This window comes from Pan troglodytes, chromosome 6 (assembly GCF_028858775.2).
Source record: "Pan troglodytes isolate AG18354 chromosome 6, NHGRI_mPanTro3-v2.0_pri, whole genome shotgun sequence".
NCBI lineage: Eukaryota > Metazoa > Chordata > Mammalia > Primates > Hominidae > Pan > Pan troglodytes.
Window position 1 is genome coordinate 31,444,677 of NC_072404.2, and position 17,314 is coordinate 31,461,990.

Here is a 17,314-nt window from a genome sequence, read left to right on the forward strand (position 1 = left end):
AGACTTCCAATCAATGCTAGTCAAATAAATAAATGAACAACTTCCATAATTTCTAAAATCAGGCAAAAAGCACAAGAGCCTCATGGACAAAAGTATTGGTTCTATCCAAAGACAGGAGGTTTACAGAAGAGGCAATGCTTAAATTTCTTCATCTCCTTCACTCATCCTTTCTTGTCTTTTATCTATTCAGAGTACCCAGCACCTGAGTGAGATTAGCAACTTCTATAAAATCAGGTTTTTCTACAGTCATCTTCCAAAAACATAGATGGAGGAGAAAACAAGAAACACCCCTTTTCTCAGACCACTCCAAGGATAAGTTCACTGCTCGATACGTTAGAGGGTGGACAGAGGTGTTCACTGTCCCCCTGGCTTTCTTCTTCCTATTTATTTAATAACATGACGCCAAGAGTTTTATCTGGGCACTGATCACTCAGCTCAAGCCTCCTCTGCAGCCAGTTGTGCCACGTGACTCATTTCAGCCAATATAACATGAGCAGAAATAAATTACGCTCAAACATTTGCTTCACAAAGTTGCTATAAGAACCTTGTGAAGTATGAGCTAACATCACACATAAAGGGCTTAGAAGAGTGTCTGACTCATAGTAAGCACCCAAGAAATGTGAGTCACAGTCATCATTAATATTTGAATCTTCAATTTTGCACTCATTATAAAAGAATAGTTTATGAATCTTCCACCGTTCTCACAGCCATGTAGTATCCCAAGTCTCTGGTTATCGATTCAGAGGCTGTTCCTTCATTGTCCTTCATTATCTTCCATTGTCCTTTCTTCATTGTCCTTCCAGTGTATTACATTGGAGAAGACATTGCAATGGAACAAGTCACTAACCTAGCATTTCCCCTGCTATATTCCAACTCCCATAGGTAAAGGCGTGCCGGGGTCTCAGGAAAATGCATCCCATCTCAGATCTTATGGGCTGCTTTGTGCTCACCAGGCGGCTTTACCCAGCATCAGCATTTCCAAAGACATTTAGAGGCTCAGTAGAAGTGCCCAGAAGCACTTGACTGCTCTTGAGTAATAACTAGCTTCCTATTTGCAATATTTTGAAAACACTGTGCCATAGTCTATAAAACCAGAGGCAATTATGTGAGAAAGTCATAAAATGAAATAAACTATTTGCCCTGGAAAGCCACTGATTCTGAGGCAGTGTTGTAGATGCACGGTTCTTTCTTGAATCTTTCTGGCACAGCCAAATGATACAGTTAGGTGTTATGAGCACATGACCTTCAACATAGGCAATCTGGATTTGAGTCCTAGCTCCACCCTTTCCAACTGGGTGACCTTGGGAAAGTCACAGTCTCACCAAGTGTTTAAATGTGGCCCACTTCATACAATTGTAGTTTATGTAAGGAGCAAATGAGATGATGGAGGCAGAGCACTCTCAATAGCACCAGGAGCACAGTGGGTGCCACTGTTATTGTCGCATTGCTCAAAACTCACCGGGCCCAAGTCAGCTCTGTCACATGACTTTCAGCAGCACTTCCTGACAACAAAGCTGTTTCTGCAAGTCACCAACAGCCAACAGACCCAGTGGACAAATAATTTTAACTGTCGCAGAGAGACTTCAATGTCCTATTGGTCAATTAAAGAATTCGTAACTGCCTCCTGCCCTTCTTGTTCAGCGTTTTAAATGGTGCTCCCTAAATAGAACATGCTTCATCCTCTTTTAGCCAAGCCCTTCCCAGTCAGGAGAATCTTTATGTGGGTTGTTCTAATCCACATTCATTTTCCATTTTGGAGTCCAGCTTATAACCTTGGGAATCAAGTCCTCCACTGGCTTCTCACCACAGGTGATTCTGGGAACAGGCCTCCCAGAAGAGCCTCTGAAAAACCTCCTGGGCAGAGGTGTGGCCCTAACATATTTTAAGCAGAGGAGGAAATTCTCTTCAAGCCACACAGGCAAAGGTTCGTGAGAAAGTGCTTTCACACAGACAGGCTCAAGAGACTCCTCGACTCCGAAGAGGCAGGAACAGAATTCATGAGAAAATGGGATAAGAATTCAGCCCTCAGACCCACAGCACTTTCAGATATTAACACCCTTGCCTTCAGTTTCTCCCAGATAGCAGGAAAAAGCAGCATGAACCATCACAGCTGAATCAAGCACAGGCTGGGCAAAAACAAACTCCCTCATGTCCCCATTGCAGAATTCACCTCTTGGCCAGCATGAAAATATCCAGAACAATACAATTCAGGAATAAGCCATCTTATTTCCTACTGGTTTCTGTTATTGAATCAATAAAAGTTTTCCGTTTTAAATATATACACTACTGTCCTGAAAATAATGCTCAGAGCATTTTAAAAATAAGTTAAGAATATTCCTCAATTGCATGTAACCCCCCATATCCAAAGGAAACAAGGTATCAGGTTATCACGTGGACGGAATGTGGTTGTGAGTAGGATGAGAGGCTCAGTGGGTCTCTAAGAGCTCTTCCAGTGCAATAATGAAGGCATTAAATTACCAGGTCAGAGGCCCCAGTTCACAAAGAAATAATATCAGTTTATTATTTCTAATCTTATTAAGTTAGAAAATAGTCTGGAGATGCAATGTCATCCTAGAATGGCTAAAGTATTGATTATGTGAAGCTGCACTCATGGATAGTTCAAGGAGCCTGATTTTATTTAATTTCAGTAATTTTTAAGGCATTCTAACAAATTTTCTATAAAGTAAATGATCCTGAATTATTTCCATAAATAATGTAGATATATGGTCAGATTTACTTAGTATTTACCAGTTACATATTTTGCATTACGAGTTAGAAAAAAAAGAATTATTTTTAATCCTATTTTCCCAATCCCCAGTGTCTTCCTTGAGAAAAATAGACTTTTAAAAATATATATTGCAGTTTTAAGAAAAATATGGATGTTATCAAACTAGAACTTGTGACAATCCATTGATGCCGTCATTTTCTTATAATTGCATTATGTCCAAAGCTGAAACCTCAATGTGCTATGATTTCAGATTATGCAAGGAAAAGCCTATAGCCAGGCATTGTTATAATGTCAACCTGCTGCAGCTGGAATTATAGACAGCAGTTAACCCTGCCAGTGCCCCTTTCTCCCCTGCCTACCAGCAGAGCTCCACTTGAGGGTAGGGCCAGAAAGAAGCTTCAGTCTCCTCAGCCACAAACCACATTCTCCCCTTATGTTCAAGGAAAGTGGCCCCAGTCTCTGGTGAGTGGGCAAGACTGGCTACTAGAGCCAACAGCTTAATCCAACATTGAATGAACACCTACTATATGCCAAGACCCAGGCCAGGCATTCAAGGATACAAGGTTTTCTTCCTTCTAGAAGTTTCCAGTTGGATGTATGTCTGGATAATGAAAGGCTTGGGAAAGTAATGTCCAGGGTGGCTAGGGACCTCTTCTCCATGACTAGATATTACCAAGGCTAAAAAAGTCACCACCCTCTGCTACCACCACCACATTCATGACATTGTTCTCAATATCCTTCTTTCCTTCCATATGGACAATTTTTTTTCATTCTCCAGGCAAATAACATGGCACCTGCCACGTCCCAGGTGCTGTGCCAGGAATTAGGAATACAGCAGTCAGTAAGATCTAGATTAGGCCATTTAGAGCCTTACAGTCTAATGGAGAATACAGGCAGGTCAATGAAAACCATATGGCATCATACACTGTATAAGAGTAGACACTTGGTACGAAAGGATCATGGAATTCTTTCTTGGGGAGGAGACAGCTAAGCTGAGTTTCCAAACATGATGACAACACATACAAAGGGAGATGGGAATGGAGTGCAGCATTTTAGACAACACATGCAAAGGCCCAGTGGTGAGAGAAAGAGACATGACAGGGAACTCCTAAGTGATATGTCAGGAATACACAGTGCAAGGAGGCAAGGGAGGAGCCCCAAGTCCTGCTCCCAAAAGGCCCTGCATGATGTGCTATGGAATTGGCTCTATGGTTGACTCACCTGGGGTCAGCCTCCACCAGTGGCTCACCTTGGCCTGTGTCCCGTAGGCCAAAGAATCCAGCAGTCTCTTCCCTGCCTCTCACTCACATCCCCTGAGGTTGTTAATTAGACTTTTCCTATCCCAAGATTTCATGAGCAGTAGGCAAAGTGCCTTCATGCAATTAGTGAGCCTGAAGTTACCAACCCAAACCTGAGACTCACGCCCTCAAGAATGTTTCCTCTCAGGATATTTGTTAGCTCAGAAGACATGTGTGAGCAAAGTATGTTATTTAGTGACCTATAATGCCTGAATAATGATCACAGTAAATCAGACCTCATTATGTGCAGGAGAGCCGGGCAGCCCAACTGGCTAGGTAATGAGGTTTAATTTAATGCCCTGGTATTATTCTCCACATGTTTGCTGGGAAGTTAGGGGTGGGATGGCGGGGTTGGCCTGGTGGATCCAGAAGCCCTGGGATGTTCAGCAGTTACCTAGGGAGGCTAGTACACATGTTAGGAGCTTGGGAAAGACTGTGCTCAGCAATGCTCAGTCCCTCCCATTGGGTTACAACAAGACCTGGTCCTCTCACAGTGGCTTAAACCAGAAAAGCTTATAGTCACAACTTATAACAAACAACAGCACCCTGGAAGCTATTTCTTTGAAATAAAAGGAAGGTTACAAAGGCAGGAAACGCCAGCACAGATAGCAAAATCAGAATCTCCATGAAAAGAAATATTAACTGTCAGAGGGTTCACTTCATGAGTCATGCGTCTCAGACCAGTTTGTGATCGAGTCTGCTCAGCATGCCAGAGCCAGGGGAGGTGGCTCTTGGTCCAGCCTTCTTTGAGTGTGAGTAGCCCTCACTTATTTCTTGCTTTGAGGAGCCTTTTCCATAGCAATCCAATATTGTGGTTTTTCATTCTTCATGCACAGCCTTTTCTCATTGATTACCTAACATCATTAGTCCGGGCCCGTCCCATACAAAAGTCAATGGAGAGATCAATTTTAACCATTTGATGTACAAAAATTTGCTCTTAAAACATCCAGAGACTGAAATCATTTATCTTTTGTTCACCAACTCATAAATCTTTTCCTGCTATTGGTTTCTTGTTGGGTAGCAGACATAAAGAAGGAGCCAGCCAGAGACCTTTGTGCAGGTGGCCTTCTCTGGATCCCCATGGAACTATCATCTAGGAAACCTCTGACATCCGATGGCAGTTTTAAAGTGTAATATTTGCGTGTGACATCAGGTGCCAGACAGGCTATAACACTCAACACGCTATCAGCTGAAGCTCCCTCACTGCCCCCTTCATCAGTTTTCAGTCCTCTCATTCCTATCAGTGGAATATGGTGAAACCCAACAAAGCAGACTGCACTGCCATGTGTTGGGGGCTCACATAAGGCGGATTGGCTCCCCACATGAAAAGCAATGTTTGGTGCCAATCCTCCTTGACTTCCATATCAGCAAAATAGCAGGATTCTCTTGCATTTTCCCTGAGCAACAACTGGAGCATTTATTTCTACAGGGCGCAGGAAATTGCTTCCTCCACATTCTCTTTGGACTTGAAAAAGATTCTTAGATCTCCCCCTCTTCTGGGAACTCTGGGCTCATAATCAGACAAAAAACCTTTTAGTAATACCAAACTATGATGCAAGATAATCATCCCAAGTGTAGGAGAACAGCAGAGAGAGACTCAATTGTGTTTTAAAGCACTCTGAAAAATAGCAAACCCATTCATTTGGACTCTTCAAAAGTATTCTGTTATAGGTTCTCTAGCTGGTGTTTTAGCTGAATATGGCATTAAATCTTCATTGTATGGCAAAGCCTCTAACAAGCAAAATGGGAAGAGGCTAAGTGTGCATTGGCTGCCAAGGCAGAGGTTTCTTTATTGTAAACCAGAACAGTGAGATGGGTGTGGGTGCAGTGGGCTAGTGGAGCAGAATCTGTCTGGGATTCAAAGTGATCACAATATGGTGAATATTGACTATGGTCAAAATATCCTGGAAAATCACATAGGATGGTGCCCATTGATGATGGACACACTGCCTCTCGCTAAAGTCAGCCCTGCTAGATTTTCTCTAGCATTGAAATAGGCTTATGTCTACACTTGAACTTCTGTCTAGGGACTAGTTGTCATGAAAACTGTGTGCCTATAAACAGTAGAATGGCACACAGCATTAAAAGAGGCTGATGCTGTGAAGGGCCAGGAAGACTGAAGTCATCTGCAAGAACAGCAAAGTTATGCTTCCCACGTCATGTACACCTTCTCCCAGTGGTCCTCAACCTTCAGCCCTCATCAGAACCACTGGAGGCTGGTTAAAGGACAGATCAAGAGTCCTACCCCCACAGTTTCTGATTCAGTAGGTCTGGGGTGGGCCTAAGAATTTACATTCCCAGTGAGGCTGTGGCCAACTCTGCAAACCACTGATTTGGGGGGTTGTGTGGACTGATGGGAAGAACTTTCTATACTAACCACTTTCCTGCACTCCCATGCTGCCTTACTTGTACATCTGTACCCACATTTCCATTTTCTCCAATCTTGAAGTAATCGTCTGTCTCTAGCTATAGTTTCTACCAGCTTTGCTTCATTCTATTATTGGCTTTTTTTCCAGGTTGCAGAGGAATGTATGATGCCCTTCCTAATGTCTAAAAAATTTCATCAATCTTCAATTCCTTGCTGATATTGGTCTTGCATTTTCTCTACCACCCCACCAGCAGTGCCTAGATTTGCCAGAACACCAACCCTTTAATATGTAGGGCAATACTCTTTTTTTGTTCCTTTGAGCTAATTCAGGCATTCTCACATGCACACATTTTATTGGCCATTATAGGTCAAAACCTACCCCCACAAAGGCCACAGAGAAGTAAATAACACACGTGGCACAGTGTGTTCAACTCAAGATGAGAGTCAGCACATTTTCAATAAGGCACAGTAACTATTCCTCAGATTATTATAGGATTCAGAGCACATAGGAGATATACAGTTGTGTATTTAAGAGTGTGTGTGTTTGTGTGTGTATTTCAGAGACAAATAATGCTAAAATACTGCAATCCTTCAGAGGTAGGACTTCAGTATCATATTCATGCTAAGAGTACATTGTTGGCATCACTTAAATTGTCTGTGATGTACTTGATTGACTGTGTTTTATGGCTAGTGAGAAAAATAGAGATATATAGTTTACAGTAACAAAAAAGAGAAAGGTGGCTATCCACCTGATATCTAATTCCCTGGTTTCAGAAGGTAACTCAGAAAAGGTTCTCTCCCAGGCAATTAAGTGAGCTAATGAAAGGCAATTTACACAGCAGAAAGAGAAAATAACTAAACAAACTTATTTAACCTATGGCCTCATCAGGACCAGAGAGTCTCTTTCCTGGAGTCTAGAACTCCTGAACCTAAGAAACAATTCAGTTGATTTTCGTCTTTTGTCTGCAAACATCTAAGAAATGTTGGTTGAGAATAGAGTTTTGTGTTAAGCTGTTTGAATTTTTGAAAAATAATATATATATATATATTCATGCCTTATATGTCTCTAATATCACTAAATTTAATCAATAGATAGTGGTTTTTAAACAAAGGATTATTTTCTCAATAACTGAAAACAGAAGTATTTTCCTTTGTGTCTGTCTTTGAGTTTTCCATATCTAAAGCTGAGAGTAGTGAGGGGCTCACACTGTCCCAAACAGATACCACCATACAAAGTGACTATTTTTATAAATACTGTCTTCCAGGAGCACAGCGGCCTCTGCAAAAGCATTCTTGCAAACTCAATATTATCTCATGGTGGCAAAGTGATAGACCTATAAGGGGTCCAATTATTCAGGAAAGACTTGAGGAATGTTCTGCAATAATGTCGGAGTAATTCAAGTCTCTACTGCTCCCATACCTGCAGTCTCCTCCCATCAAAGTGAGGAATCTGTTGAGAGTTTTTTGAAGTCATAACTTCCTACTTTGCTAAGAATATTATAGCCAGTATACCACAACATCTTTATCCACTGTGTGTTTTTTCTCTCCTACACTGTAATTAAAATGTCCAACATTTAAATACTTTCTATTGTTTCCAGCTTAGTATGGGCAAAGGTTGTAATTCTGGGATAGATCTAATTACAAAGTCCCATGTTCCATTCTGAGCCAATTGCAAGCTTTTGCAAGAATTTTATAATCTGGAGCTCTGACATTTCCCAAGTGAATATCCACAAGTACTGTTAGTGCCCTATTGTCTGAAGAAATATTGATCTCTCCAAGCTACACGCATTTCATGTTTGGAGAATATATGATCCACACTAGATATTATTCTTGATCTACACTAGATATTCTTTTACTCCAGATGTAATCTACATTGAAGATTGTGGAGGATCTGTAGTTCTTCTTCTTTCTCCATCCATAATAAGCGCCATTCTCCAGTTTCTACAGGTTGTTCCCAGGCTTTATTTACGTATCTCGTTCTTTCAGAAAGTCCTAGACTGATATTGTATTTTTCGAAGTAATGCTACCTGTTCTATCAGCAGAACCCAGAAATTTCAGCGGTTTAGCAAAAGGAAAGTTTCTTTCTTGCTCATGTCACAGTCCAGTGAGATTATTCCTGATTGGGAAGCTCTCCTCCATATGATGAATCAGGGACCCAGAATCTTCCCATCTCGTGGCTGAGCATCTTCATCAGGCAACTCCCAAAGCTGCCCTAGAAGTCATTTCCATCATAACCAGCTGAAGGGACAATGAACATGGAGAACCTCACAAGGGAGCTTGAATATGACAGGCCTCAAAGTGGTGTAATTACTGCTGCTCATGTTTCCCAGGCTCAAACCCAGTCACACAGCCACTTAATTGCAATGGAGGTTGGAAAATGCAATGGGCTGTGTAAGCCCAGGGGGAAGAGGAAGCAGGTTTGCTAATTCCCAAGCAGCCTCTGTCACAAGGGCTTTTGCATCCTTTTGGACATCGTCACTGATGGAAGATGGCCATAGGACTGAAACAGCTGGCTTGCTCTGTGCAGACTTCTCCTTCCTGGTCTTCTGATTTCTGGGTAAGGGAACTCCTGGGCCTGCCCATGGGGAGCATCTTCTTTTTTCTTTTTTTTTTTTTATTATTATACTTTAAGTTTTAGGGTACATGTGCACATTGTGCAGGTTAGTTACATATGTATACATGTGCCATTCTGGTGTGCTGCACCCACTAACTCGTCATCTAGCATTAGGTATATCTCCCAATGCTATCCCTCCCCCCTCCCCCCACCCCACCACGGTCACCAGAGTGTGATATTCCCCTTCCTGTGTCCATGTGATCTCATTGTTCAATTCCCACCTATGAGTGAGAATATGCAGTGTTTGGTTTTTTGTTCTTGTGATAGTTTACTGAGAATGATGATTTCCAATTTCATCCATGTCCCTACAAAGGACATGAACTCATCATTTTTTATGGCTGCATAGTATTCCATGGTGTATATGTGCCACATTTTCTTAATCCAGTCTATCATTGTTGGACATTTGGGTTGGTTCCAAGTCTTTGCTATTGTGAATAATGCCGCAATAAACATACATGTGCATGTGTCTTTATAGCAGCAAGATTTATATTCCTTTGGGTATATACCCAGTAATGGGATGGCTGGGTCAAATGGTATTTCTAGTTCTAGATCCCTGAGGAATCGCCATACTGACTTCCACAATGGTTGAACTAGTTTACAGTCCCACCAACAGTGTAAAAGTGTTCCTATTTCTCCACATCCTCTCCAGCACCTGTTGTTTCCTGACTGTTTAATGATTGCCATTCTAACTGGTGTGAGATGGTATCTCATTGTGGTTTTGATTTGCATTTCTCTGATGGCCAGTGATGATGAGCATTTTTTCATGTGTTTTTTGGCTGCATAAATGTCTTCTTCTGAGAAGTGTCTGTTCATGCATCTTGTAAGACAAGAAAGGAAAGAAAAAGTGGCAAAATGAATTACCAATAAATTATAGCTCCTTGCTTATCAGGGACACGTGTGCATACATTTCAAACAATTAAGCAGACATGTTAGGAAGCTAAGTGTGCACAGTGAGAAGCTCTGAGAAGTAACTGGTAGGTGGCCCACACAATTTCAACCCCTCCTTAGTACACAGCTGCGGCTGGCATTCTGCTACAGATCTGCTAAGTCAACTGCCCTTTACTCATTGTTTCCCTGGTCCCCAGCATCAGAAGGAAGTTCAACTAGGGAGTTTGATTTTGCTGAGCTGGACAAAGCAATTTTCTGGTGTCATCTCATTTGTTAGCAACTGTGAGATGTCAGCACCATGCATGGTGTGGACCCAGGTGGTATGTGCATGCCCAGAAACACAAAGAGCATACAACAAATGTCTGGAGAACTGTGAGAAAGACTCTTTCAGAGCAATAATTCTGTGTGATATAAGAAAGCCAGAGAGTTAACTGTCACCAAGGTCCTGGGAGTAATTTGATTTTTATGGTAAACCCTGGGAGACCTTTTTCCCTACCATTCCTATTTTGAGTGTAACTTTATCTTGTTTGCTTTTATGGATGCTAAAGGCTGGAAACCTTTAACACTGAGAAAGTTCTCAGATTTAATCTGGACATTGTTCAGCCAGATTTGCCAATCCAAATGGGATTTTCGGCCTCTGTGGAGAGAAGGGATCTGGAAGCAGGGAGATGCACAAATGCACAGTCACCTCTTCTTCCCAGCCCTCATTGCTAAGGCCGAAGGAAGAGAAAGAGGTCAAAGAAAGGGCTGGGTATTCCCCTTTAGGCTCTACCTTCCTGAGAAGAGTTACCCTATGTGGGTTTCCTCCTGATCCCTGACATGGAACAAACTGGATCCCAGAAGAGACTGGGTATCTGCAGAGCTTGCTCTTTCGTGGATCTGGGGGCCCACAGTCTTTAGCCTACCACAGAAATGTTTCATTGCTTGGGCGAGAGACCTCACTAGAGCCCTGCAGCCCCCCACGGGGGCAAATCAGCAGGGCCATTTTGTGTAGTGCTTAGGATTAGAATGCCTGGTGTTCAAATCTTTGTAAAAGTGTCCTGCGACATTATTACAGTGCCCTATGTAATTCAACTGCTCAAAATGCATTTGAGAATTTGTCACACTTCTTGCTTTGCTTCTTTCTTTTTCTCTCTGGCCTCCCATATCATATTTCTTTAAGCGATCATTATCTTCACAGCCAGTGAGCAGGAAGAGGAAATAAATGAATGTCTCCTTCCTTCAGTGAATGAGGAAGGGCCCCCTCCAGATAGTCCTTTATATCCTCTCCTGAGAGACATTTGATTCCAAGTTGATCACGAAGGTCATAGTTCACAGTCAACACCCAAGCATCTACACAGCAGCATTAAAAAGAGGAGTTTTGTCATCAGTGATGAAAAGGAGGACAATTGGGTAATTTCAAGTAGCTCTAAAACACAGTAGAGTTCTCACACTCAAAAGCAGACAAGGGTCAACAAATAATGAAGAGTGAAACTGGCTGGGAGGAGATTGGGGGCAAACTGAAGAGCCCTTGGCCCACTGGAAGGGGCCACCACTCCCCAACATCCATTCATCACTGCCAGGCCAAATGGGGGGCCACTGTTGCTAGATCCATTGATTTTCTAGAGAAGCAGGGGAAAATGTTCCCATATGAATTATCCCATTCTCCAATGATGAAAATTAATTCATGCTTTCAAAAATACTTTGCTGGCCAACCCAGACACACTGAATGGTGGATGTCCATGGGGACTTCACTTTGCAACCTCTGTAAGTCTACCTCTCTACAAATAATTGAGGGCCAGCTATTATTGATATGCTCTTCTTGTCCATTTGTACATTTCCTGGTCATAGGACTTCTGTGTGAGGTAGTAAAATGAAATAATCCTCATTAAGAACATATCACTAGAGACCAGGAGCAGTGGCTCATGCCTATAATCCCAACATTTTGGGAGGCTGAGGCAGGAGGATCTCTTGAAGCCAGTGAGCTATGGCCTCCTGTGAGAACCACTGCACCTACTGGACAACAGAGTGAGACTCTGTCTATAAAAATATAAGTAGATAAAAGTAAAAATAAGAACATATAACTAGGAATACAGATAAAATAAATTCAATCTATGGTGGAAAGTAAGAATCTACCTCATCTCCTTATAAAACTATGGTCTTTTCTCAGCAGTTTAAATTATTCAACATTATTAGATGTAATGTTCATTGAAAGAAGATTTTTGAAGTCATTCAAATCCAAGAATTTGTTCTTAGGAAGCCTGGCCACAGACATTACTAAACAGCAGCATTGGACAACTGTGGAAAATTCCTCTCAATCAGACCTCAAGAAAGATCTGTTGATTGATTGGAAATGGGAGAATTGCTTGTCCTCAGGAGGACAAGAAGAGAGGATTTGAATAAAAGTGCTGAAAATCTGAAACAAAGAAAGGGTCCTGTAAACAGCCTAGATAACTGGGCAGACAGGCCTGCCTGACTTATGAAGGAATATGACCCATCCATGATGGGTTCCATTAAAGGATCAAGGAGGCCTTCATAAGGAAGATTGGAGGACATGCCTGTGGCTGTATGCACATGTACGCACATGCATACACGTATGTACGCACATGCATACACGTATGTACGCACATGCATACATGTATGTATGTGGCCTTTGGCTAAAGGCATGGACCAGAGTCCCCCAGAGTTTGGAGTTTGATTACTTCAAACATAGACATCTACACTACTAGATACATCTTCTTTACTAAGTGTAGGCTTCAACTCCATCCCACTCCCACCCCCAAACTCATCCCAAGGTTGAGAATCACTAGTTAATTGGCCTGAATTCATAGTCACTGGACAAGGTTATTGGACATACACTGATTTCGTTATCACACACCTTCTAAAAGTTAATGAAAGGTTTTTATTAATCCAGGTTTTAATAGGCTATATTTCTTCATACCTAAAGAAGTAAAATGGGGGGAAAATTGAAAATAGTAACAGGAGTTGATTATTTTTAATCTTTGTAAGTTCAAGATAACTCAGTTGATTGTTTTGTATCTCTTTGACAGAAAAACGAAATCAGGCACACACAAAACCGGATTCTCTGTGTCCTCATGAAACCTGCCTCTAAGGATGCATTTCTATTTATTTTTTAGTAGAAAAATTATCTTCCTTATGGTTTGCCTGTGCTTCCTTTTCATTGCTGCAGGGTTTCAGAGCCTGGGGAACTGGGCTTCTGGGGTCCAGGAGAGTCAGTGATGCCGGCAGATGCTGTGTCAGTGCCTTGCACGTGCCATCCTGGATCTTATGGAGGTCAAGATTTTTCCTCCTTCTTTTGTTCATCTTGTTCTAGGGGTATGAGAGTGCTTCTCCCTTGTTTAAGAACCCTAATTAGGGATTTTAAATCATATACTTAGTAATAACTGTAAGAGCAATTTTTAAAAAGTTTGCAACAGGGTAGGAAATACAAAATAGTCACACTAATATAAAAAACACCCTCAAAAACAAAATGCATAGACAAAATATCAGAAATATTTTTCACAATTTTCCTTGGTCATGGGAGATTTTTCCAATCTTCTTTCTACAATTAACAAAATGAAATGCCATTTAACTTCAGAGAGATGCTTTTTTTCCTTTGATGATGAAAGCAAATAATGGAAATAAATGAGAGTTTTATTACATTCAACTTTTCTTTGCTGAACATCAATTCATTCTACAATTAAAAATGTATTTTATAATTTACACATTTTTAATTTATGAAGTTAAGTGTCCTTGTTACCTGGTCTCAGTCATCTACAGCAGGGAGCAGGGACAGGATGTTATGAACTGATGGTCTCCACAGTCCAGCCCCTAGTGCTCAGAATCCAGGGGTACTCAGGCACTGGACATTGGATCTCAGCATCAGCAATGAGCTGCATCATCTCTGACAGGAATGGGTGATAAGAACATTTCCCTTCACCATTTTTAAAAGCCAGGTCCTTGATTTGCATGGGCAGGAAGGGGGAACATGGTTGTGGGGGTGGTTAGTTTACCACATCACATTTTCACATTTTCATCTATCATAATTTAGATCTTTACATTTCTTGAGTTGGTGATTGATAGCCTCCAAACACATAAACACTCTCCACCTGTAGAGAATGCACCAGGGACTCTGCTCTCATAAAGTCAGGACCAAGGTAGAAGTGAATAAAATTCTAAAGCCCACTCCTTAGCAGTAGTAAGTCCCAGGATCGGCCACGGCTACAGAAGGTGACAGTTTCTGGATGCTGTTAGTTTGCAGCAAATTGAAGTTTTGTGGTTTTATCTATTACCAGAAAAGCCCTCCAAAAAAATGTAGCCAGTGGGGAAGAAAGCAGGAGTCCCACCGTCTCATTTTTAACAAGGACCAGCTGAAAAATGAAGGCGCACACCACACAAACCATCTTATGTCTGCCAATTCATTTCCTGGCCCCAAAAGAAAAAAAAAAAAACCCTCGTGTTTCCTCTTATGCAGGCCAAACATGGCAAAGCACCAAGGGAATTCTGAATGGAATCAATTGCACTTGTTACTAACTGAGTTTTCTTTTATTCTTATATTACCAAGGGCTGGATACTCAGCTGCAAGCAATTATAATGAAGAGTTACTGAGTAATGGTTTCCAGATTGCTCCATGATGGGGCATTAATTGAAAGGGACAATTTAAGAGCTTAGGCCATGTAAATGCATTTCTTATTCTGTCAGATTGAGAAATTTCTGGATGCAAAAGGCTGAAATGCTTAGAACTGATAAAGACTTAATAATGCCCATTTAAGCCGGTATTTTCAAAACAAGTTTCATGTTTTTAAGAGAACAAATATTAAATGGTGAACCTGTGAGCTTGTTCATTCAACCAGGACAATGATCTAAATAGCACATTGGCATGCTGCACTCATATTATAAACATATACATTGTATAAAATGTGACTTGTTTAGTCTGTTGCATTGCAAAGCCGGTTAAGTTTGCAAGTAAACTTTTATTTTTCAGTTCTCATGCTATTATGATGCATATTGAGCACCCTCTCTTGCTCTCTATATATGCTTTAAAATTTTAAACAGCATTTAAAAACACATAAATGAGTTTTATATGTGTATTCATGCTTTAAAATTTAAAACATTTCTAAACAGATTTGCTTGCATATGAAAGTGGACCTTCTCAAAAATTAATTGTGAAGTCCGTATCAGAAAGCTTTATTTTGGCTTTCTTAAAGTGGGCTTTTATTTCCCTGAGCCGCATTAAGCCGTAACATTTTCAAAGAGGTTCTCTGATATGCCACATTAAAGATAAGTATCATAAGACAGTAAGACAGTTAATGCCAAGCAAGGAAGAAAATCACCAGCTCTCTCAAAAAGGGGGAAAAAAAGAGTAGTACTCATTTTTAAAGTCTAATTTCAGACTTCTGCATTAGTACTAGTTTTACTTATGAAAACGAAGGAAGAGAAGGAAGGAGGGAGAGAAAGAGAAAGAAGAAAGAAGGAAAGATGGGTGGATGGATGGATGGATGGTAGACAGAAAGAAATAGATGCAGATACATTTTAAGACATGAATTCATCGTTGAGGAGAGATGGACACCACTGCTTTTTCTCATTCTGTTTTCTAAGTCTGAATTGCCATCTAAGAATTGGACTTTTACCTTTCCTTCTGACTTCAGTCTGGCATTCTGGATTTGTGCACAGTAGCTGTGGTGCTGATGGTAGACTTCTCCTAGAGTCTTGACACAAACCATGACATGGATGGCAACATAGGCAGAGGAAAGAAGTTGTCAACCTGGGGAAATTGAGAGCATTCAATCCAAGAGAATGAAAAGGAAAGGCCTCGTGTTATACTTGTTATTATACATTGCCTATTTTTACTCATTCATTCAACAAGCTATGTTGTACCCTTTCTCCATCTGTACTTCACATGCTGGCAAAGCACAAAACAAGGATGAAGGCATCTTATCTATTCATGGGCATATCTTCATTTATTAGACAATTCCTAGACTATTCCTTGGATGGAAATCTTCTTTCTTATTGGATTAGTCATTCATAGAATGAAAGCCCTGAATTAATATCTGACTCTTCACCTTGGGCTGTTCTTTATCTGATAGTTGTGAAAGTAAGCTCAAGCAGCAGTGAAAAAATCTGGTGGTCTTTTCTGCTCACTGTAAAGTCAAGGTCAAGCCCCATCAGAATGTCCCAAACAGAAGTCAAAAACACAACCACTTGAAAAGTGGAAGGTCAATTTGGGACAGGGTTGAATACCATCATAAGTAATAAAGTAATCCAAGCTAATTATTCAAACAGAACTGTCAAGAATCCAAGATGAGATAGGGAAAGCATTCTTTGCCAGCAAAAAGCATTGCCTCAAATGATCCCTTTTTAGTCACAAAAATCTCCACTATGTATCTGTCCTTTACTTTGCTACCCTTTCTTTTTTCCATTCATTGCTGAAATCTGACATTTTAACTGAAGGTTCAAAACCCCTTTATTTATTTCTAAGATTTAAGGGGAAAAGGTTTCTTTTAAAACATCCTGAATTTAAAAATAAATAAACTGAACAGGAAGACTTAGACTGTCTATTTCATCTTGTGATTTCTCATTTTGTGGATTGTACTGATAAATTATTGTAAGTCACATCGTAATTTTGCCTAAGAAATGTGAGCATCATCGGGTGTTTTTAAAATATAATAGGGGCCCTCTTTCACCCAGCCATTTCCTGGGCTGCTGCTGTTCCTAGTAGCAGCCAAACACCTGAACAAACCCAGGAATTCCGGGCCAAATGGTTCTGATAACAGCAGATTTGGGTAGAATTGATTTGATCAAATAACTCATACAAAATGCAGCTTAATAGGTGTCCTTACTCTCAGGACTCCACTCAACTAGAGAGAAGAGAGTGAAAACACATTCTCTTTTGATAATGTAGTTTATTCCAAAAAAAAATTTGTACGAGTACATACACACATATTTGAAAAATATATGAGTGTAACTACTACACGAAGGAGTATCATTATAATCTTGGATCCTGAACATATGCTTAATTTCAACAGCTTACAGAAAAGAATTAATGTTGCACGCATAAGGGTGCAGTGAAAACTTTGGACGTTGAGTTAGAGGGTTGGTTTTGTTCTGTTTTTTAACAATTTCAAAGTTCCTAAAATGCAGATAGTATGAAGAAAAGAACTGATTTTCTACATGACTAAAAATTCAGAGTCAGCAAGTTCATGCTTATGCTAAGCAGTTTTGCTTGAATCAGTACCTGGAAAAATTAAGGTAATTCCTGTGTTTACAGGCTCTATTCAAGCAAGGCAGGAGCAACATTTGAGAGGGATTAACAATCAAAAATTGAAAATCTACCATCACCACACAAGCTTGCCTTTTCATTTTGTGCAGATCATAAAATACGTAACACGGACCAGACCCTTGTCCGGCAAATGTTCACATCCTAATTTTTAAAAATAGCT

The 17,314-nt window shown here is 40.6% G+C and overlaps 1 long non-coding RNA gene across 2 annotated transcripts in view; it reads right to left on the bottom strand.

The window, feature by feature from the left end:
* Positions 1-17,314, bottom strand: part of LOC134810525 (uncharacterized) — a 381,944-nt gene that overhangs the window by 273,196 nt on the left and 91,434 nt on the right. For both annotated transcript variants that reach the window (XR_010158813.1, XR_010158812.1), the window contains exon 2: positions 15,506-15,639. This is a non-coding gene — a long non-coding RNA (uncharacterized LOC134810525). The remainder of the gene's footprint in view (positions 1-15,505; positions 15,640-17,314) is intronic.